Source organism: Rhinatrema bivittatum, chromosome 17, assembly GCF_901001135.1.
Source record: "Rhinatrema bivittatum chromosome 17, aRhiBiv1.1, whole genome shotgun sequence".
Lineage (NCBI taxonomy): Eukaryota > Metazoa > Chordata > Amphibia > Gymnophiona > Rhinatrematidae > Rhinatrema > Rhinatrema bivittatum.
Window position 1 is genome coordinate 46,742,643 of NC_042631.1, and position 24,610 is coordinate 46,767,252.

The following is a 24,610-nucleotide window of genomic DNA, read 5'->3' on the forward strand; positions in this document are numbered from 1 at the left end:
CCTTGCAACGAGGTCGCTCTTTTTGAGTGCTTAGTTGCGTTCCTGGATTCAGCTTGCTTGTTCCACTGCTTGTTCCTGCTTGTTCTTGTGATTGCTCCTGTGATCCTTGCCTTGTTCCGTTCCTGCTTGTTCCAGTTCCCGCTCCGTTGAATCCACTCCTGCTTGACTCTTCTCGTCTGCCGCCAGCCTTGACCCTCGGATTCCTGCTTGACTCTTCTCGTCTGCCGCCAGCCTTGACCCTCGGATTCCTGCTTGACTCTTCTCGTCTGCCGCCAGCCTTGACCCTCGGATTCCTGCTTGACTCTTCTCGTCTGCCGCCAGCCTCGACCCTCGGATTTCTGCTTGACTCTTCTCGTCTGCCACCAGCCTTGACCCTCAGACTTCTGCTCGACTCTTCTCGTCCTCGGCCAGCCTTGTACACCGGTTCTCCTAAGTCCCAGCGACCCGGACCCCTACGGGCTCCTCCTGGGGGGGTCTCGGGTTTCCAGGGCGAAGACTCTCTACTCCACGCCTGATCCATACCGCCTCCCGGCTCTCTTGCCACCGTCTGGACCCCATCGTTCAGACAGCCGGGCCAAGGGTTCACTAAACAGACTCTCCCATAACAGTATGATTGATTGACTACTCTCTGCTATGCAATTTTATTTTATGTGACTTTGTTGCCATGTTTTACAAAAAATCTGTGAATGTGATATTGTAACCCACCCTGAACATAGGAAGGGCGGGCTAGAAATGTTTAAAATAAATAAAATACATCAACCCGCCAGTATTCTCCAGAAAAGCCAACTGTGAACAAACTGATTATACTTAAACATGACTATCAACAATCATCCACTCATGCTTCCAACCAATTGGGAACACTGAGTTCAGACAAAAGGATTAACATTCATTAAACTAAGGGGCTGGTTATGACACTTACTGGTCCTCCCAACGAATAACAGGAAAAACACACTGCATTGTGCGCACCTAAAGGACAAACTAAAGGCAAGTTGGCAGTCAAGAGTGGACCGTGGATTAGCCTGCCTTCCTTAGAGGAAAGGAAATTATCAGGTAAGTAGTAATTTCTCCTTCCTCTGCACTTAGACAGGCCAATCCGTACAAGTGGGATATACCAAAGCTATTCCCAAACAGAGCGGGTGGCTGCCCGTGGTCCAGTCAACACCGCATGTGTGAAGACAGTGTCCTCCTGAGCCCGAAAGTCCACACTTTAATGTTTGGAAAAGATGTATAAGGAGGACCACGTCACTGCTCGGCAAATCTCGACAGGAGACAATCGAAGCTCCGCCCACAATACCTCCTGAGCCCTAGTGGAATGCACTCTAACTTGCTTAAGCAAAGGAATCTCGGCATCCACATAGGTGGTTGTGATGACTTCTTTAACCCAATGGGCTATAGTCACCCATGGTGCTGGTTCATCCTGTTTGCCTCCAGTAAATCCTGATAGAGGTGACCCCAGCATGCCACTATGAGTTGAAAGTTTCATCCGCTAACCCCCATTCTCCCGGGTCTAAGCTCTGCCTGCTGAGAGTCGGCCTGTACATTGTCCTTTCCGGCAATGTAGGAGATGGAGATGTCTTGAAGATGTTGCCTAGTGGTTAGAGCAATGGACTACAACCCAGGGAAACCAGGGTTCAAATCCCACTGTCACTTCTTGTGACCTTGGGCAAGTCACTTTTTCCTCCATTGCCTCATCTACAAAATTAGATTGTAAACCCTGTGGGGAATAGGGAAATACCTATAGTTCGTGAATGTAATCCACTTTGAAGTGCCGAAAAAGCGGAATATAAAAATCTAAATAAATAAATGAGCATATCTATCTCCTCCGACACTTGTTGGCGTCTGGTTCCATCCTGATGACCGATGTAAGCTACTGTCGTCGCATTGTCCAATATTATCCTAACTGCCCGAGCCTCTAGATGTTCGGTGACCCTCAAGCACACCAGCTAAACAGCACATGCTTACAATCGATTGATGCTCCATTGGCATTCCTCGCACTCCAGTGACCTTGCCCCACCATCTCCTGACAGAAGGCTCGCATCTGTTGTAAACACTAACCAATCTGGTGTGTCCAAGGAAACTCTCTTCCTGAGGATCCACATGTAACCACCACTGCAAGTGGACGCTCACCTCTAATGGCAAGTGAAGCCTCACCAGGTAGTCCTGAGACTGCGGACTCCACCGGGAAAGCAACATGTGTTGAAGAGACCAAATGTGCGCCCTTGCCCAGGGGACAACCTCTAACATGGCTGCCATCAAACCCAGGACCTGTAGATATGACCACACTCTTGGGTTAATAGTCTTCCTCAGGGTCTAAACTTGAGCAATCAACTTCAGAATGTGACTCTGCAGCAGAAACACTCTGCCCTGCTTTGTATCAAAACAAATGTAAGTTGCTCTTGACCAAGTTCACCACCCTGTCTTATTCCTGCAATAAGGTGATCATCTTGTGAGAAGCCAGGTAGTTCTCTTCCATGCTCTTGCCCAAATCAACCACTTGTCCTGATATGGATGAACCAGGATGCTGTCCTTGTGTAAGAATGCTGCTACCACCATCATGACCTTGGAGAAGGATCTGGGCACAGTGGCTAGCCCGAAGAGCAGGGCCTGAAACTGATAATGACATTCCAGAATGGCAAACTGTAGGAACCGTTGATGTTCCCGGCGAATGGGAATATACAGATATGCCTCCATCAGATACAGAAATGTAAGAAATTTCCCTGATTGCACTGCTGCTATTATGGAGCGCAGAGTTTCCATTCGGAAATGAGTCACCCACAAATTACGATTGACTCCTTTGAAATCCAGGATGGGCCGAAAGGACCCCTCCTTTTTGGGTAAGACAAAATAAATTGAATAGTGGCCCATATTTTCTTGAGATTTGGGAACTGAAATTACGCTTTAAAGTCTAATAGCCTGCTTAAGATAGGCTCCACTACCACCTTCTTCCGTAGGGAGTTGCAGGGAGAAGACCCTAAAGGCATCTGGAGGAATGCAAAGAAACTCTAAAGCATAGACTTCCCTTATCACTTCTAGGACCCATTGGTCTGACGTGGTCTGGACCCACCTCTGATAAAAGCGAGATAGATGCCCGTCTATCTCCTGCACCAGAAGGTGAGTCTGCACATCTTCATTGTGAAGATCAAGGTGCTCCGCTCCTGGAGTATGCATCCTTCTGAGGCTTTCCGGGCCGAAAGGACTGAGATTTACTGAAGGGACAAAGTGTCTGAGTATTCGCCCCCTTATAAGGATGAAAACACCTGTAATTTCTAGCGCAGCCTTTGTTCCAAGCAGACACTATGCTGGCTTCTTATCCTCCAGCAAATGAGGGACCTGGGATGCCTCCATTCTATTTGCCATTTTCTCCAGCTCACTGCCAAACAGAAGAGAACCCTTAAAGGGTAACCTTGTCATATTGGACTCGGAGGTTGTGTCCACCCACAAATTTCACAGCCACAATTGATGCCTAGCTGCTATCACAGAAGGCACCCCTCTGGTGGCAGTGCAAAGAAAATCACAGCCCACATCAGTTAAGAAGGTGGCTCCCGGTTTCATTACCTCTCTGCTATTTGACCCTGCTCCGTCAGTCTCCTGAGAGAGATGTAGACTAGCCCGAGCTACCAGGGCTACGAAGCAATTTGCATGGCCTCAAAGGCCTGCTTAAGGATAGGTTAAATTCTGCTATCCCGAGCATCCTTTAGAGCTGCCCTTCTTTCCACCAGAATGGTGGTCCACTTGGTAACAGAAAACACCAGTGCATCTATCTTCGGGAAACACAACTTTTCCCTCGCTTTTGGATCCAAGGGGTACAGACCTGTTAAATCGCACCCCCCTTTAAAGTTTGCCTCTGGAGCATTCCATTTATGATTTGCATCCAGGAGGGGAAACATGATGCTTTTGTGCACCTATAGAGACATCCCCAGCCACACCAGAGTCTGAAATAACAAACTCGGCACCTCATCTCTATGAAAGAAACAGAGCAGAGTCTTATATGGCTGTAAATCCGGGGGGACTTTCCCCCTTTTCCAGAGGGGAGAAACCCAAGTCCCTGTCAGTCATCTGACATATCCTTATTCCCATCCTCCGGAACATCATCAAGGACTACATCACCATGGTGCTTGCACACAGTAGCGAACAAGTGGGAACCTCGAATACACAAACCCAATTTAGAAGTTATCGTTGACTCCGATGGGCGACCCTATAGAAAGGTCTGTAGTCCCTGGAAAAATTCCACTCAGGAAAAGGAAGATGGGTCCAGGCCCCATAGGGCATTTTGCAGTGGGCGCCCCGGAGAGGTGGATTGGCACATTAATGCACGCCGATTATTGCATTGGCAAGGCATGGGGATTACCTGCATGGAGCGGACAGACTGGATGGAGCTTTGGTCTTTATCTGCCATCATTTACTATGCTCACCTAGACACAGACTCACACACACAAAAGCTCTCATACACATACTCTCATCTTTTCAGACACACTTATGCACACACGCGCTCACCCTCTCAGACACAGATTCACACATTTGCTCGCCCCCTCAGCTACACAGACTCACACTCCTTCTCAGATTCACATAAGTACTCACTGTCTCAGACACTGACTCTCTCACACACATACACACACCCCCTCTCAGATGCAAAGACTCTCTTGTCACACACATCTTCTTAGACCCAGACTCTCATATACTCAATCTCACCTTGTCACTCACACAACCCTCACCCTCTCAGACTCTAAACACATACTCACACCCTCTCAGACACAAAGACTCACAGATTCTATTGCTTGATAGTGCGCTGACTAAAAAACTAATTTCTACTATTTGTTTTGAATCTGCTGGCTGTTAAGTTTCATGGAGTGACCCCTTGTCTTAATATTATTTGAAAGGGTAAATAACCATCCTTTTACCCATTCCACCCTACTTGTGATTTTACACATTTTTATCATGTCCCCAATCAGTCTTCTGTCAGTCATACAGCAAACAAAGTTTCTTACACAACATAAATTATAATTTAATGTTATTTAAAGTTTCTTACACAACATAAATTATAATTTAATGTTATCAGCGATGTATCTCTATTTAATAATGTTGGATTGTAAAGCTTGTTGCTAATTTATGTTCATTGTAAACCGAGGTGATGTTTACTAACGAGCCGCGGTATATAAAAACCCTTAAATAAATAAATAAATAAATAAGTCATGCAAAGCATTTCAGCTTTCCCACGCAGCATCTCTCACATTATTGCAAACAAGCAGACAAAGCACATTCCTTGCAAACAGGCCGATACAGTAAAGTTCGTGAGAGAGCAGGCGAGTGCCCGCTCTCCCGGCTTGCGCACAGGCCAGTGTCCTGTGCGCGAGATACAGTAAGACAAAATATTTAAATTAGGGCCCGCGGTAAAAAGAGGCGCTAGGGACGCTCTTTTAGGACAGGAGCGGCAGCTGTCAGCGGGTTTGACAGCCGATGAGCAATTTTGCCGGCGTCGGTTCTCAAACCCGCTGACAGCCACGGATTTGGAAACGGAGCGTCCGGTTTTCAACCCGTGAGCCGCGGGCTGATTTAAAATTTTTTTTAAAATTTTTAACTTTTTTTAACTTTTGGGACCTACGACTTAATATCGCCATGATATTAAGTCGGAGGGTGCACAGAAAAGCAGTTTTTACTGCTTTTCTGTGCACTTCTCCGGCGCTGGCAGAAATTAACACCTACCTTTGGGTAGAAGCTAATTTCTTAAAGTAAAATGTGTGGCTTGGCTGCACATTTTACTTACTGTATCGCGTGGGAATGACTAATAGGGCCATCAACATGCATTTGAAAGTGTATGACAAGTAGGAGATAACTTTTTAATTCCAGCACAGCAAATCTTTATATGTGTACTAAAGTGTCAAGTTGAAGTGCAGAGGTGGCTGAAGGCTTCTCTGTTACACACAAACAACCAGCTTTTGTTGCAGTGTTTAGTGGGGAGTAGCTGGCTTGTTACGGCGGTTACTACCCCAAATCAAATAAGCCTGATACTTCACTTTCAATGCATATACAGCAAAGTTCTCTGATTCAACGGCAGGGGAGAAGAAAAACTGATACTTCACACATCCAGCAGAGCTCTCTGCTTCAACGGCAGGGGAGAAGAAAAGAGGGTTCGCACTCACAAAGCGGGGAGTAGCTGGCTTGTTACGGCGGTTACTACCCCAAACCAAATGTGCCTGATACTTCACTTTCGATGCACATCCAGCATGGCTCTCTGCTTCAACGGCATGGGAGAAGACTTATACGTCACGCATATCCAGCATAGCTCCCTGCTTCAACGGCAGGGGAGAAGAAAAACAACCAATAAGGGCTAATAACATAGTCTGGGTAAAACAAATAAGCATGGGTGCAGCTTGCTTATTGCGGCGGCTACTATCCCTAACGAATCAAGCTAGATATTTCACTTGGATGCAGCTCCATCACTGCTCTCTACATTAAAGGTGGGGGTGGAAGGGAAATAGAACCAAGAGCTAAGAGAAACAGATAAGTATGAGAGAAAATATGTGTGAAGCTTGCTGGGCAGACTAGATGGGCCATTTGGTCTTCTTCTGCCGTCATTTCTATGTTTCTATAATTCTTTATCTTTATTAAAATATATAAATCACTTATACATCCATGGACTAAGCAATATACAACATTAACAATCATAAAATAGTAACAAATAAGACAAATATATTACATACAATATTACCAATAATGTAAAACTGGATTAGTACAAATATTCAATATCCAATAAAACAAAACTGCCTATAAAATACTAGCAGCAGTATAAAACTCAAATTAAAGGAGAAGACAAATCTCACTAATGTGGCTGCTTACATAAAACCGTTTTTAACATGGCCTTGAAAGGTTTTAGACGGCCAGCCTGCCGCAGAGCTTCCGAAGGAGTAGGCAGCCCCTGCCTCGGCTATCACTGGCAGGCAGGCACGAAGGCAGTTTAGCATAAAACAAAAGCAAAACGGAGGAGGCCCAGAGAGGAGCTCAGAAAGCAGCTGCACGAGGGCAGGGAAGCACCGGGGCCAGGTCATCGCGCCCACACTGCCCCTGCCGCCCCAGCCCAGCGCAGAGGGAGCGCGGGAAGGGACGGCCCGGCCCCTCGGTCCCGCTCCCTCTGCAGCCGGGGAAGACCGGCAGCACCTTCGCTCCTCTCCCTCCTCAGATAGAGACGCACACACAGCAGCGGCAGCAGCAATCGGAAACAAAGCCGGATTAATGCTGCACGGTCGAACCCTTCCTCTGGCTTCCGTACATGGAAGAAAAGAAAGAAAAATCCGTAACATCCCGAGTCCCGGCGCGGCTGCCAGCGCGCGCCCGGCGGAGTCCCGGGGCCGCAGGGCCCGAGCAGAAATGCGGGAGCGCTCCGGATCTGGGGCTTATAAGGAAGAGGGAGGGAGCGGATGGGGTGGGTCTTCTCCGCCGGTTCCCGATCCCTCGGCTTTTCGGATGCCGCGTCACCTGGCTCAGCACTGCCCCGGGAGCTACCTGCACGGGCAGCTGGGAAGACGCTTTTCAAGATCCCCCGGTACGCGTCGGAAAGATTTCGGCTCTGCAAGGGAGGCGTTTTTTTCCTGTAAGTCTTTCGCTTGCCTTGCGCTTTCCCTCCGCTGCCACATCTGGAAGGCAACATCCTCGGAATCGGCTGAGTATTCTCGGTCGTGTAAGGCGGTGTAGACATGGCAAGCAGTAGCAGTAAAAGGTCTGTGCACAGATCTGCGCAGACAGGCGCTGTGAGGATAGGTGCGTACGGATCGTATGCACGAATGCATTAGTAACTGCGTTTGCACAAATCTGTAATGGCACACAGACAGATCGGAGAGTCCTGTAAAGCCACAGATTAACTAATATTTGGACGGTAAGACCATCAGCTTGCTGGTTTCTTGATTCAGCTCATCCCTTTTCTGGGGTTTCTCCATAGCTTTCCTTTCTTCTTGGCACAGTACATGAGCTCCTGAGGAGTTTATTGCTTCTTTGAATAAGAGATAGGGGCCATATCTCATTTGCTGACTCTGTGCCCCCGTTTCCCTTTGATATCTGAATGAGGCTCTGATGAGAATCGGCACAGCAGCGCCCCTGGTTTAAAGGTGGAGGAGCTGTGGAAAACCTTTAACCCTAATGTCTCCTCCGGAATATCAGTTTAGAACTGTCAAGCTAACTTCTGCTTTAGATGTGAATGTTAATAGCTTTGAGTTATTAAAATCAGATGTCGCTAGATGATGTAATATGTAGTCTGTGTGCCTACAGGACAGGTTTGGGAAGGCCTGCTCTATAATTTTACTGGACTCTAGGTGTGGGCAGTAATCTGGTGATTTGGGTTGCAGTGGAGCAGCCTCTCTTTATTATTTGTCTATAATATGATGTTTGCTTGTCCTCTCCCTGTCTTACCTGTACAGGCTTGGTAAGTGGCCTGCCCCTAAAGTGAATGGCTTGTGGGCAGCCACCTGGAGGGTGCACCCGCTCCGGGGTGACATTGAATAAGATGTGTCCTTCACACTCGCTTCCAGGGTGGAACTGCAGCACTTGGCTTCCATCAGCAGGAGATGGGGGTGGGAGGAAAATGGGAAAAAAAACCAGGCGAGATTTGCTGGTCCTGCAAATTCTGTGCTTCCCAAACCCCTGCACGCCCCGCCCCCTCAGCATCTCTTTCTTTGGAGGACGCAGACATTGGGATTGGGGATGAGGTTGGTGGATTGAAGAGGCTGGGCAGGGGCTTCTTTATTTAGACATCTTATGGAGACAGAATGGCCACACACTTTCTTTTCTTCAGCTGCCAAGGCACAGAGGAGGCCTGGGGCTCCATTTTAGGAGATGTTCTGATTGGAATGAATAGACCCAATTAGGCGGGTGTGGGGATTAAATCGGCGAGCCCCCTTCACATTATGCGGGGCTTCAGTAGTGAGTGCGCTCTGGGAGAAGTGGAATAGGGGGCGCAGGTTCCTGGCAGTTCTTCCAGGAAAATCAGCAGAGGCTTTAATCTGGGATTCTTTCTGTCTAGAAATCCATTTTATTGGGATAGATTAGACAGTCCTGGTATTAGGCCTCTTTGACGAATATTCCAGGATGAGGTGCTTAAATCCTATTTAAATTCACAGAAAGAATTTGGCCTGGCAAGGGAAGACTTTTGGAAATGCATGCAACGCCAGGCTTGAAGCCATTCAGATGTAGATAAGATTAAGTCCCTGGAGATGCTGGATTTCATGTCCAAGGCAGCATCATGGGCATATTCTTCCCCGTTAGAGGGTTAAAAATCTGGTGCAAGGCCACCGCTTCCTTTTCATGAGCATCGCTTTCCATCGAAGCAGGGTATCCTATGTCTGGTGGAAAATTAATGTGGGAGATCTTAAACTTTTTATTGAATTTTTGAATAATTGATACATTGGAATATTTATTTATTTATTTAAATTTATACTTTATTACATTTCTTGATATATTTTACAAATGAAAAAAGAAAATAAGAAAACTTTGAGTTACATTGCAGTACTTTAGGCAAACTTACATTTGTAAGATAAAAGAAAAATATCCAAATGTAATATCAACATTTATTTATTAGGCTTGTATATACCGTTGTTTAGACTAGCCGTCACAACTGTTTACAAACATTTAAAAAATATACAAATAAAACATCAGAAACATATACATGGCAACTTCTTGAATGAATACGATTGTCTTACATTTTGTTGCTTGCCTACATGAAATATATTGGAGGGAACAGGGAATATTGCTGTTATTCTCTGATTTATTATTGAGTAAACTGTGATATGAAGTGATTTGCCCAGGGTCATACAGATAAATTGGAATATATAAAATAATCTTGCGGTCCTGATGGGAGAGAGGGTTGGATACTGGCTTGGATGATGATGACGGGTTAATATACTATGTTAAAGTTACTATCTTCTCTTCTTCTTGCTCCTAGTTGTACGACTCCTTGTTTTATTGTAACTGCATCTATAGTATGTTTAGTACATATTATCTCGTTCTCTGTTCCGGTTATCACCCCATTGTTTATTGTAAACCGGCTTAATGTGATATTTTCACGAATGCTGGTATAGAAAAAATCTAAATAAATAAATAAAATAAAATGAGGACAGATGGAGAAGTTCTTGGCCTTTCATATGACGGTGATTCCACGTACATTTCATGCAGAGTATTAAGTAGGCTGTATTGGACATCTGGAGGGGGGTAGTGTGCCAGGGACACATTTACATGTGCCTTCTCAGTGTCTGCCAATTAATACATTTTGGCATAAGCTGTTTGAGTAAAGGACCAGTCTGAGCTAGTTTCCAGTTCTCTGAACTGGCACTAATGGGAATCTCTTTACTCATAAATAGATGCAGAAGTGGTGCTAAATTTTATTTATGCTTGAACAGTGTGTTTATCATATGGCATTGGTATCGTTTGATCTCTGCCACTGCCTTGCTAAGATGAATGAAAGCCCTTGTGTGTGTAGTAGGAAATATGTGATTGGGCAAATATGAGATTTGGCATTTGTTTGGTTTTTGACTATTATAGAATTCATTGAAGTAATTAAAACTCAGAGGGGCCGATGCAATAACTGTGGTTGGACTTGCGTTTTCGCTGCACATCCACAACTCCTTATGCTATAAGGGGATTAGGGGTAAATTTTAAAAACCTTGCGCGCGTAAATCCAGCCAGATTTATGTGCGCAGGGGACTTGCGCGCCGGCGCGCCTATGTTGCATAGGCCGCCGGCACGCACAAAGCCCCGGGACGCGTGTAAATCCCGGGGTTTTGCTTGAGGGGGCGTGTCGGGGGAGGGGCCGTGGGTGTGGTGCTGCCCCGGGGGCGTTCCAGAGGCATGGCCGAGGCCTCCGAAGCAACCTCCGGGCCAGGGAATGGCATGCCAACAGCCAGCCGGTGTGCGTAAGTTACGCCTGCGTCAGGCAGACGTAACTTTTTCGACAAAGGTGGGGGGGATTTATTTAGGGATGGGGGGTGGGTTAGATAGGGGAAGGGAGGGGAAGCTGGGAGGGTGGGGCTGGAAAAAAAGTTCCCTTCAAGGCCGCTCCGATTTCGGAGCGGCCTTGAAGGGAACGGGGAAAGCCATCGGGGCTCCCTTCGGGCTCGGCGCGCGCAAGGTGCACATGTGTGCACCCCCTTGTGCGTGCCGACCCCGGATTTTATAACATGCGCACGGCAGTGCGCACATGTTATAAAATCGGGCATATATTTGTTCGTGCCGATTTGCGCGAACAAATCTATGCCCGCGTGTATGTTTTAAGATCTGCCCCTTAGCGTGTCCAAAATGCATGTCCAACCTCCCCCTCCCGTGAAACTAATAGCGCTCATCACATGCTTTTGCAAATGCATGTCATGAGCGCTATTAGCTATTCTCTCCAGATCCAAAAAAAAAATGCACCCGACCCGCACATTTTTACGCCCAGAAATTAACGGCTGCCCAGAGCTTAAAAAAGTGTACATTCTAGAGATGTGAATCGTGTCCTCGATCGTCTTAATGATCGATTTCGGCTGGGAGGGGGAGGGAATCGTATTGTTGCCGTTTGGGTGTTTAAAATATCGTGAAAATCGTTAAAATCGTGAGCCGGCACACTAAAACCCCCTAAAACCCACCCCCGACCCTTTAAATTAAATCCCCCACCCCAAATGCCTTAATACTTCATCAACTTTGGGAGGGAAGTACTTACTTGCCCTAAACCAATGGCAGGAAAACCGGCACACTAAAACCCCCTAAAACCCACCCCCGACCCTTTAAATTAAATCCCCCACCCTCCCGAACTCCCCCCAAATGCCTTAAATTACCTGGGGATCCAGCGGTGGTCCGTAACGGGCTCCTGCAATTGAATTGTGTTGTCTTCAGCCGGCGCCATTTTGCAAAATGGCGGCCGCAAAATGGCGGCGGCCATAGACCAACACGATTCGACTGCAGGAGGTCGTTCCGGACCCCCGCTGGACTTTTGGCAAGTCTTGTGGGGGTCAGGAGGCTCCCCCAAGCTGGCCAAAAGTCCCTGGGGGTCCAGCGGGGGTCCGGGAGCGATCTCCTGCCGCGAATCGTTTTCCGTACGGAAAATGGCGCCGGCAGGAGATCGACTGCAGGAGGTCGTTCAGCGGCGGTCCGGAACCCCCGCTGAACGACCTCCTGCAGTCGATCTCCTGCCGGCGCCATTTTCCGTACGGAAAACGATTCGCGGCAGGAGATCGCTCCCGGACCCCCGCTGGACCCCCAGGGACTTTTGGCCAGCTTGGGGGGCCTCCTGACCCCCACAAGACTTGCCAAAAGTCCAGCGGGGGTCCGGAACGACCTCCTGCAGTCGAATCGTGTTGGTCTATGGCCGCCGCCATTTTGCGGCCGCCATTTTGCAAAATGGCGCCGGCTGAAGACAACACAATTCAATTGCAGGAGCCCGTTCCGGACCGCCGCTGGACCCCCAGGTAATTTAAGGCATTTGGGGGGGTTTTGGGAGGGTGGGGGATTTAATTTAAAGGGTCGGGGGTGGGTTTTAGTGTGCCGGTTTTCCTGCCATTGGTTTAGGGCAAGTAAGTAAGTTCCTGCCCTCCCCCTTCCCCCGATTTACGATTTTTTAACGATAAATCGGGGGAATTGGTATTGTATCGTGGCCCTAACGATTTTTGACGATTTAAAATATATCGGACGATATTTTAAATCGTCAAAAAACGATTCACATCCCTAGTACATTCTATACATTCTCAGACTTAATATCATGGTGATATTAAGTTGGAGGAACCAAAAAGTTAAAAAAAAAAAAAAAAGTGTGCCGGTGGTCAGGTTAGGAAAAGGGATGCTTAATTAATGATTGTCCATTTTTCTAATCCGTGACTGTGCACAGGTTAGGAAAACGGACGCTTGTAAAATTGAGCATCTGTTTTCCTAACCCACTGACAGCCACCTCTCCTGGGTGCCTGCTGCCGAGGAGTCGCTAGGGGGTGCACATTTGTCCCTAGCGCCTCCTTGCCAGCGTGACCCCGCATTTAAATATTCAATCTCAGGCCCGGGAGAGGTGCTGGGCGAGCGATAGCCCAACACTGATTGCCTGTTTTCCGCACTGATTTATTGCATCGGCCCCAGAGAACTGTTTAATGTACAATAGTGACAATATTGAAATCATTTTTTAAAATGCTGTTTATACTTGTTATGCTCAGCGCCTGCGATGAAAGATTTCTCACTGAAAATGTTGAAAGGAAGAAAGCACTGAGAGCTGAGAAGTCAAACCTCGGAATAGCAGTGGCTGGTGGGGGGAGGGGCAGCCTTTCCTAGCCCAAGGAGGAGCAGTAAGACAGGAAGAATTCATTCCTGCCCCAGGAGGAGGGAGCCGCTGACAAGGAAGTGCCCCAGGGGGGAGGGCTGGGGCTCTCATGTCATTGATCTCAGGATTTCTGCCAGCCAGGCTGCAAAGTCTCCTGGTCAGAATGACACAGAATCATAGAAACACAGAAACATCGGCAGAAAAGGACCAAATGGTCTATCCAGTCTGCCCAGCCACTTTTACAATTATCATTTTCCCACACCCTGTCAAAGTCAGAGCCCTTGTTGGTTGCTGTCTGAGTCCAGTTCCCCGTTACTTCTTGCCATTGCAGCAGAGAGCAATGTTGGAGTTGCATCAACAGTATAAAGGCTTATTGGTTAAGGATAGTAACAGCCGCATCAGCAAGTTACTCCCATGCTTGTTTGTTTTCCCACACTGTGCAATTCAGTGTCCTTGTTGGTTGCTGTCTGAATCTAATTCCTCTTTTTCCTCTGCCTTTGAAGCAGAGAGCCATGATGGAGTTGCATCAACAGTATAAAGGCTTATTGGTTAAGGGTAGTAACCGGCACACCAGCAAATTCTCTCCAACGGAGAATTTGTTGAATGTGCATCATTAAAACCTTTCAGGTATCTGAAGGTTTGTATCATATCTCCCCTGCACCTCCTCTCCTCCAGGATATAATAATTAGGTCCTTCAACCTCTCCTCATAAGTCATTTGATGGAGACCCCCCACCATTTTGGTCGCCCTTCTCTGGACCACCTCCATCCTGTCTCTGTCCCTATTGAGATACGGTCTCCAGAACTGAACACAGTTCAGGTGAGGCCTTACCCAAGGACCTGTACAAGGGGATCATCTCCTCCTTTTTCTTACTCGATATTCCTCTCTCTACGTAGCCCGGCATTCTTCTGGCTTTAGCTATCGCCTTGTCACATTGTTTCGCCAACTTCAGATCGCGAGACACTATCACCCCACGGTCCCTCTCTTGCTCCGTGCTCAACAGCCCTTCACCCCCCCATCACAAACAGCTCTTTTGGATTTCCACATCCCAGATGCATGACTCTGCACTTCTTGGCATTGCATCCCAGCTGCCATGTCTTCGCCCACCGTTCAAGCTTCCTTATATCACGTCTCATTCTCTCTGCTCCTTCCGGTGTGTTCATTCTGTTGCAGATCTTAGTATCATCCACAAAAAGGCAAACTTTACCTTCTATCCCTTCCGCAATGTTGTTCACAAAGATATTGAACAGGACCGGTCCCAACACCATGGGGCGTTCAGCCAATCAGATCACTAGCTTGGCTGACACACTTCCTACCTCTGCTGTCTGCTCAGCATCACCTTGATGTGGTCAGTGGCAGTCAGATTGTTCTTATCCTGAATATCAAACATAGGTACTTTATAGTGAACTGATAGATGGTCAAGTGATACCTTATTGTAGAAGAGATGTTGTCTTAAATTGGTTAGTGCAGACAGAAGCACTTTGTGATCCTCTCATCTAATCCACATGAGATCGTATTTCGTGTACTCAAGGAGAGCTTGATACCAGCAGTTTTTTGTAATTCTGCCTCTCTTCTTTGGGAAAGGCAGCTAATCCCATCCAAGAATAAATAATAAATACATTTCAGTATTGTGGCTTCTGATATCACTGGCACTGTGAGTTGCCACTGAAGCTTTGCAATTCCTAATCAGAATTCCACTCAAAAATGAATCCACTACTCCAGTGTTTACTCAGAATAAATGCAGACCATCATACGAGACGCCAAAACATGTCACACACAGTAGTGCAATACGTCTATTGATATAATCACTGGTCACAAAATCATAAAAACATCTTTTTCAGGCTTTTTAAAATTGCAAATAAAAATCTTAGAATGACATCAATAAACAATCTCCAATGGAAATGACAGATAAAATATATCCACTGTACTTATCTCAGTGCACATGTCAAATCAGCAACACATAATCCAAAACCCACCATTGGTCCAACGTTTCGAGGTACTAAACTCTGTGACAGGGATGTAATGGAGCAGTTATGTTGAGTTGAGTTACTGCTCAACTAACTCTGAGGTACAAAATGTAAAAAAAAAAAAAAGGCACTCCAGAAAAATTAATAAAATCTGTTTAACAAAAAAAAAAAAGGCACTCCAGAACACACCCATCCACTGCCTCTGACACTGTGCAATCCTGTAACATAGTAAGGATGGCAGAAAGAGACCAAATAGTCCATTCAGTCTGCGCAGCAAATTGCTTATGGTAGTAACTGCAGCTCCATGCGGATTACGCCCATGTTTCTGTTAAGGTAGTAACTACCACTCGTACACGTTACCCCCAAGCCTTATGTTAAGGGCAGTAATATTAAGCACTTTCAAACCCATAACAAAATTACTGCTAGCAACGTTTTTACAGGGTGAGCAGCCTTCTTGATAATTCAGACAATGCTGCTGCTTCAACGTGCTGTGCTTTTGGACTTGGCCGTAGAAGCAGACCTGCGCTTTTTCCCCTAATGTCTGTGTATCAGTACCCAGGGCCCAGCGTTGGCTGTCGTCTGAATCCAGTTCCCCTTCCCCCCCTCCCTCTCTCGCCATTGATGCTGCAGTTGCACTGTACAAGTTCTTTTATCTCCCTGCGCCTGAGTTCTAATCCCAGCCCTGCCACTGACTTTCTGTGGAACTGCAGCCAGTCCTTTTATCTCTTTGTGCCTCAGCTCTCATCTCAGCCCTGCCCCTTACTCTTGTACCAGTCACTTTATCTCCCTCTGCCTGAGTTTATGGAGCCGTATTTGGGTAGTAAAACCATTGATCCTTTCCCACTCATGCCTTTGGAAGTTTTTATACAATCTGGGCATCAGAGATGTGCCTTCTCACCATCCACCCCAGGGGCTGATTGCAAAGCTGCTGGGGTCTGGTTTGAAGGAAAGATGCTTAAATGAATGCAAATTATTGCCCTAAAATCAAAAAGGCAGAGATCCAGGAGGCAGCCGATCTCCACCCTAAAGGGCTTCCTGTTCCAGTGAGGGTGATAGAGAGGGAGCACAGAGCCGGTGGGTGGAGGGGTCCTGGGTTATTTATTTATTTATTTATTTCGGATTTTTATATACCGGCATTCGAGACCGCAGTCACATCATGCTGGTTCACATAAAACAGGGGTGCAAATAAATATAAACTAGAACAATGGTGCGGAAAAGGCAGTTACATGTAACAGGGTGACTAGAACTTGGCGAAGAAGGAAGATAAAGGATAGGTTATTAATTCAAAAAGGCTAACGATAATGGAGATGGTTAACAATGGTGTAAATGGAGATGAGGGATGACATTGAGGTGTTAAATCAATTGGAGTCCGGGAATGCTTGTGTGAATATCCAAGTCTTTAGTCTTTTCTTGAAGGTTGAGATGCATGGTTCCAGTCTGAGATTTGGGGGGATGGAGTTCCATAACGGTGGACTGGCTGTAGAGAAGGCCCAGTCTCTTAGTGTGCTGTGTCTGGTAGATTTGGAAGGCGGTACCTGTAGCGATCCCTTGTGTGCATCTCTTGTCGGTCTTGACGATTTATGTAGTCGGAGAGGGATCTGTAGGTCAATGGGAGCTAGTAGGTGGATGTTTTTGTATGCGGTAAGAATGGCCTTGTATATTATTCTAAAGTGGATAGGTAACCAGTGGAGGCTCTTTAGGATGGGGGTTATGTGATCCCTTCTCCTAGTATTTGTCAGTATTCGAGCAGCTGCATTTTGCACCATCTGAAGCGGTTTGGTGTAAGAAGAGGGAAGACCAAGTAGGATGGTGTTACAATAGTCTAATTTTGAGAATATGATCGCTTGCAGAATGGTTCTGAAGTCTTGGGCGTGGAAAAGAGGTCTAATTCTTTTCAGCACTTGTAATTGGTAGAAACAGTCTTTGGTGGTTTTGTTGATGGTGGCTTTGAAATTCAGGCGATTATCAATTAGGACTCCTAGGTCTCTCATAGGGACCGACCTCCTATGGCATCATACAGCGCACACTAATTTAGGATTACACCTCTGAAGCTCTAGGGGTCGTGTTCCCATCATTCATCAGATGCCTGGAAATCACATTTGAAATTCCCGGAACTTCCTGGGGTTTGGGAATGGCTTTTAGCCACGAATCGCAGCCTGCGCCTGTGCTGCCCCTGCAGAGAACAGTGACAGGTGTGCTGCCAGGCTGCTCCCCTAAAGGTCTGCGTGTAAGAATCGTTAGAGCTAGGGTGCCGTTTGTGTACACAGCACTCTGTAAGACAAATCACAGGGCACACTGCCTGCTTGAATGGGAAGTCAGAGAAATGAAGAGGTCGATATTCACAGACAGCTTTAAGTTCCTCAATTTAGATTTGCCCTTATGCTCCCAAGTTAGGAGCTGAGGGCCTAACTTCCTTCCCCCTGACCTGGCCCTGCTCTCACTTCTTAGCTACCTAAAGTCAGGCATCCAGTAAAAACCCAGCCCCTACATTTGGGTGCTCAGCTGGGGAAATTTGCCAGCCCTAGGCCCCTAACTCCATAAGCGCTCCCTTGCAGAAGGCATTAGGATCCTGTGTGGATCTCGGCTTCAGGAAGCCTCGCTGCAGTGCGTTTTTCTTTCTCGCGGGACCTTTGCAAAAGGTGGAATGAAGTTTATTCCGGGAACTGTGGAAGAAAGGGGATTGCCGAGGGTCATATACAAGTTTATGCAAAGGGCTGCGTAAGATAGATAGATGGAACTGCAGGACCAGAGGGTAAGGGTCAGGAATAATTTTACATTAAAATCCAAAGAAATATTTCTTCCAGCCAAATGGAATTGAGGCATCTTGGCTCGAAGGAATGACGGCTATGTTGGACAGCTTTATTCAACGTGAAATGTCTGTAACCCTGATGAATCGGTCCTGCCCGCCCGTGAATCCGTTTCTCCCCTCCCTCACGGCCTCAGCGGTGCACTGAAAGCACCAAACGTGCAGTTTTCACACTTGAAGGGCAGGCAGGCAGCCCGGCCCGGTCTCCATGGTAACGCCTGCCGCACGCGCTCCCCTGGCACCTGGCGTGGAGAGAGGCGCATCCGCCAGCTGCCGTCTCAGCACATATCCAGGGCTGCTCTCCAGGCAGGATCCTCATCTCTGGGCCGCAATGTTCCCTGCGGGCAGTCAGGGGCCGGGCAAAGGTCAAAACTCCCCCCCCCCCCCCCCCGGGGTACACAGGACAGAACATACAACCCCACAAGTATCACATCCAAAGCAGGGCTAAGATTGCTGACCTCAAGGTGAAATACGCAACATTAGAGGGTTTCTGCCAGTGCAACTTGCAAAGAGGGTAATTCCTTAATTATTTAATGCCATCTCATTAATCTTATAATTAAGCAGAAGGCTTGCATCTGACTTTTGGGCCAGTGATTCTGTTCAGGCTAGGAATGCATTGCTGAAGTGCCACTCAGAGCAGTGTCTATGAGGGGGACGCAGCACGGAGCCCACAAGCAGGCTCCACAGCACCTCAGGCAAGGCCTGAGGCTGGCTGCATGGATCCTATCGTCCGCCCGCATGTTGGCCAGTTCAGGCAGCATGGGGACAGGACCAGGGGTAGGGAGAGCTTAGTTATATATTTATTTTTTGGAACATCTTTGATAGTGGTCATTTATATTTATTTTCAATATATTGCACGCTTCCTTTATAAATTTCTAAGCAAGTTACAGCTTAGTAAAAAGAAAAAAAAAATCAAATCACCTCAGCCTCATCCCACTGAGGACATCCACCAATCCAGGGAGGCTGGATGGTGGACAGCTCTCTCCTCTTTCCTCTCCCCTGGTTGGGTGCCCTGGGCTGTTGTCCGTCTTGCAGCCCATATCAGTGGCCTGCTCACAAGGATACAGCACTGTGTAAGGTGTCTTGTTAGGGGGCCATTCTACATGCTCCCTCCTATAGCGCCATCAGCAGGGAATCTCCCTACAGATGTTCCCTCTCATAGGACTCTCAGGAAGTAAATAATGCACTACTGTGTTTACTCTCTCTTATCTGGTTCTTATCAGGGAGCCATCGTATGCAGCCTTTCCTTCTGAGCTTTGTGCTCGTCCCTGTTTTCTATCACGTACCCGTGGACCTACAGTCAGAGTGCTGCCTGCAGAGGATGCATTTCTCTTCAGGCTGCATCTCTGATCTGCTTCTTGACTGGTTGCCAGATGTCACAATAAGTAAAGTGTACATGTCGGTCTCTCCAGGGCTTTGAAGGCAGGTTCCCAACCCTGGCTAGCTTGAGGAAACAAAAGCCTGTGCCCTTAAGAATGGGGGCCATGTCTCCTGCAAGACACCTGGTGTGCCGCTGGTTTGAGCTGCTGATATAGTAGGACTTACAGCTCTGGAATGGTTTGCAATAACTTTGAAATATGTACAGTTCCCCTCTGGGTCTTGCTGGCGTTGGAGATAATGTTTGCATTATATGCTGGCGCTTAGTAGGGCTGGTTCCCTTCTCTTGGCTCTGTACAATGTGGGCACACCTATCACTAGCTGAAAGCTGGCCCAGCACTGGCAGCACTGGCAAAAGAAGCAGTGTGTCTGGATTCTCCAGTCTCCATGTGTCCCTCCCATTACTTTATTTATCAGACTAGGAGGGACTCTGGCTGTTAGCTGGGAGATTCTCCTCTCCTTTCACCCAGAGGAGTGGCTCCAGGCATTTCAGATCTCTTTATTGTAAAAGTAGTATACAATAGTGAAAAACAGACAAAAATTGCAAATCACAAAGTCGAAAATATCAAAGAAAAACTACAAGGACAAAGACAAAATGCTAAACTACAAAGCACAAAATACAGTACAAGGCCACAGTGAAGTATTACAAACTGCAGGTTGTGCAGGAGCTTAACTCATTAAAAGGAGTTAAAATAATCACCAAGCGGTTTCCACACCTGAGACCACAAAGCAAGATGATGACTCTTAATAGCAACAGCTTTTTCATACTTAGAGTAGAGGCAGATGGAATTCCACCAAAAATGCTGTTTAAGTAAGGCTCTGTACTTCCAGAATGACATTAAAGGAATGGTAACGACAAGAAAAAAGTCCAATAGTTTACAGTGTAGAGGAGAAAGATCAAACGGCAAAATGACAATACGGTAAGTGAGGGGAACATTCAGATGTAATACCTGGGAAAGAATTCCCTACACCTTTTGCCAAAAAGAAAACACCGTGGGATAGAAATATAACACATGAGATAATGTAGCCTTAGCAGAAGAGCAGGACCAACAGGAATGTGAGGACAATAGGCCTGCCCTAAAAAGTTTCTAAGGAGTCCACACTGCTCTCTGAGAAACAAAAAAAGATTGTGTCAATCTGGAAGACAGTGAAACAGGTATGGAGGAACACCAGAAATCCCTCCAATCCACATCATGCCTGAAAGCCATAAATTCTGCAACCCAGGCTGCACAGGAAATAAAGACTCAATGACTTATAAATCTGAGAGGCCAAATGGCCTAAAGGTCCAAAATCCCAGTAAAGCACATATAAATGAAGTGAGTCAGAAAAACGAAATTGAGAAAGCTGAGAAGGTGTGAGACAGTCATGAAGTTGCAACCAAGCATAAAACTGAGAGTTAGGCAAGGAATAGACATCCCTGATTTCAGAAAAAGGAAGGAGGGAGTGATCCCAAATAAGAGTGGAAAGGAACTAAATACCGCAAGGTTGCCAACCTCTCCAATTGACAGCTCCCCCAATGAGAATAGACTGATGATGCCATAAAGGCGCCAGCCTCTAAAATCGCCAGGCAGGAGCCGAGGAGGACACCAAGCGATCATATTCAGTAAAAGCCCGATGGGAGGAATTTAAGATGGGATGGGATTTAATAGAGCGAATAGGAGACATTCCCAGAACAACCTCTTGTGGGAGGGGTGAGAGTATCTCTCGTTCTAGATGCGCCCACCGAGGGCCCTCAGGCAAAGAAAGCAACGCAGAGAGCCAGTGATAGCCTTGTTGTAAAATGAATGCTTGATGGTAACTATAAAAATCCGGAAAATTAATCCTCCCTCGACTCTTATCTGCCTTCAAGTTGAAGAGAGCTTTACGAAGAGATTTATTGTGCTTGAGAAAACGAGAATGACACTATTCCACAACAGAGATTACCCACCAAGAGTATAACTTGTTACTTATCTATTGTTACCCCAAACCGTCAGAAATTGAGTTGCTATACTTACCATTGAAATGTCTTGAATTAATCCCGACTTGCGCAAGTTTCAACATCCAATGTCTTCCTCAGGGTTTATCCATATGCATTTTCTTTTCACCAAAAACCAGCGAGGTATTCTCTTATTTTTTAACTTTCCCGGTGCTCGAACAAGCCTCCGGCCTAACGCTCTTCCTGACGGCGTCAGGAAAAATAAGCGAATACCTCGCTGGTTTTTGGTGAAAAGAAAATGCATATGGATAAACCCTGAGGACGACATTGGATGTCGAAACTTGCGCAAGTCAGGATTAATTTAAGACATTTCAAAGCTAAGTATAGCAACTCAATTTCTGACGGTTTGGGGTAACAATAGATACTGTGTTTGCACGAAGAAAATAAAGACAAAATAAATAATAAAAAAGAACAAAGAATGGAATTTACTGACGCCTATCTCTGAAAAGTTTTTAAAATATAATTTTTTGAAATAAAAATACGGAGGTTGGAGGGTGTGTTGATGATTAGACGGTAAAGGCACCGAGGGGGTTGCCGGACATTAACTATATGAAACCATCCCCGTCCTTCCAAAAAAAATTTTTTTGATTTCATAAATACATTTTGAGTAAGGCTACAGTAAATATCTTAACTAAAATATTAGAACCAAGTGACAATTTTGTTAAGTAAAGAGAAAACGAGAAAGCAAGAGGTCCACTTATAAAAATCACCAGAAAAAAAAATAGGGATCATGAACAATACAAAATTTAGGCGAGGAACCAGCACCATCTTAATAGTGTCTAGCCTCCCCCACCAAGTTAAATGAAGGGGAGACCAATGTAATGTAGAGTCCCGTAGCATGCAGAAGAGAAGTCTCACATTGAGAGGTAGATCTTCAAAAGATACGCGAGCGCGTACTTTTGTTCGCGCAGCAGGCGCGCATATCTTATAAAATCTGGATTTTATAAGATGGATTTTATAAGATATGCGCGTAGCCGCACGTATCTTATAAAATCCGGGGTCGGCGCGCGCAAGGGAGTGCACATTTGTGCAACCTACGCACGCCGAGCCCAGCGCGCGCTGCCTGTTCCCTCCGAGGCCGCTCCGATTTTGGAGCGGCCTCGGAGGGAACTTTTCTTCGCCCTCCCCCCACCTTCCCCTCCCTTCCCCTACCTAACCCACCCGCCCGGCCCTATCTCAACCCCCCCCTTACCTTTGTCGGCAAAGTTACGCCTGCTGAAAGCAGGCCCGCTCTGTCCTCCGGTCCCGGGGGCTAGTCTGGAGGCCTCGACCCCGCCCCCGGGCTGGCGCCACGCCCCCGGGCCCGCCCCCGAAACGCCGCAGCACGCCCCCAAAACGCCGCGTCGTTTTGGGGACTCCCCCGGACACGCCCCCTCTGCCCCTTTTCTAAAGCCCCGGGACTTACGCGCATCCCGGGGCTTTATGCGCGCGGCGGCCTATGCAAAATAGGTGCGCCGGCGCCCTGCGCGCGTAAATCCAGAAGGATTTACGTGCACGGCCCTTTTAAAATCCGCCCCTGAGAGAGGGTGAGAGGTAGCTCTGCAAAAAATCAAACCCTCAGCTTTGTGAGACCTTGTTCCGCTTTGTGAAACGGATTTGTGGATAGGACTGCCCTAGACCCAGAAGAATTTAGGGCAAGAAGCTCAGTTTTATGCCAGTTGATTCGATACCCAGATAAGGAAGAATAAACAGAGATGAGAAAAAGCAAGTACGGAAGGGAGGAAACAGGATTAGCAATAAATAACAAAACATCATCAGCAGAGGCCGATGGCTTATAAGTATCTGAGCCAAAATCCACACCTTCAATAGCAGGATTATTCTGTATTATCAACAGTAAAGGTTAAAAAGGAAGGGAGATAAGGGGCAACCCTGTCTTGTACCTCTATATAGTTCAAAACGGGGAGAGAGCCTATTATTGAGATAAAGAAAAGCCAAGGGATGATAATAATTTAATTGAATCCAAACCAAGAAAGAAGAAACAAAACCAATCCACCTCACGGTTTCACCTCCCCCCCCCTCCTCCCCCGTACTGCTAATAGACCTACTCGCCTAGCCCTACAAGGAACCCTCTGTAATCAATCTTTCAAATCTATCAAACTCTCATCTACCATGAGCAGGGCATTTTCCCTAGCTGGCCCCACTATATGGAACTCCTTGCCACCTGAATTACGCATTGAGACCTCTACTCCTAAATTAAAAAAAAAACTTAAAACTTGGTTGTTTCAGCAAGCTTACCCCATTTCCCCCCCTCCCACGCATAAAAATCTCCAACAGCAAGCGAGTAACAATTTCGAATAGCTGACCTGTTACCTCCTCTGCCGAATATGATTAAGAATGCTGTAAAAATACTCTTCATTATAGTTTTTGTATTATAGTTGGTGTATTTATTTATTTATTGATTTACTATTATGCCAATCAGTTTTCTCTATAGTTATTGTTTCTGTATTTGCATATGATACCCCTTATTTAGTTACTTTGTCATTAGCTAATTTTCTTCAACTGTTACTTGTAAGGGCCCTGCCCAAAAGTTATTTGTTTGATGTAAACTGATGCGATGTGCGAACGGCTATCGGTATAGAAGAGACTTTAAATAAATATATAAATAAATATTGCCATTCATCTGTCAAATGTTTTTTCAGCATCCAGAAAGAGAGTAATCAGCGGAGAAGGGAAGGATTTGGCCAACTCCTAAACATGTATAAAGAGACGAGTATTATTAGAGATAAACCAATTCTTAGTAAAGCCAGATTGGTCAGGATGAATATGAGAGCCCATAACATCTGCCATCCTAGAGGCCAGTATCTTAGTAAACAATTTCTAATCTATATTAAAAAAAGAAATAGGTCTAAAATTAGAGACTAATTGGGGATCTCTCCCTGGCTTTGGAAGCACCACAATACAGGTCTTTGAGAAAAAAGAATTAGAGGCACGAGAAGACACCAAATCAGAATAAAATGTGAACAATCTAGGAACAAGCATTTTCTGAAAGGCCTGATAAAAGTCTACATTAAAGCCATCCGGTCCAGGTGCCTTTCAGAGTTGATGGAGCGGAGAGAATCTCAGCTGAAGTGATGGGACGGTCTGCAGAGGGATGCGGTAACTGTGAAATACACTGGTTAATATCAGATACAGAAGAGGAAGATTCAGATTTATATAAATCCATAATAAAAATATCAAAAAGCTTGTAGTATATCAACATCAGATAGCATAACCTCTTCAGACGGAGATTTGATT

The 24,610-nt window shown here is 46.3% G+C and overlaps 1 protein-coding gene across 2 annotated transcripts in view; it reads left to right on the top strand.

Annotated features, from left to right (window-relative positions):
* The first annotated feature begins 7,300 nt into the window (after positions 1-7,300).
* The window catches only part of SLC25A22 (solute carrier family 25 member 22), a 233,242-nt gene continuing 215,932 nt past the window's right edge, over positions 7,301-24,610 (top strand). For both annotated transcript variants that reach the window (XM_029582910.1, XM_029582914.1), the window contains exon 1: positions 7,301-7,585. The gene's annotated coding sequence lies outside the window, so the exon portion shown is untranslated. The remainder of the gene's footprint in view (positions 7,586-24,610) is intronic.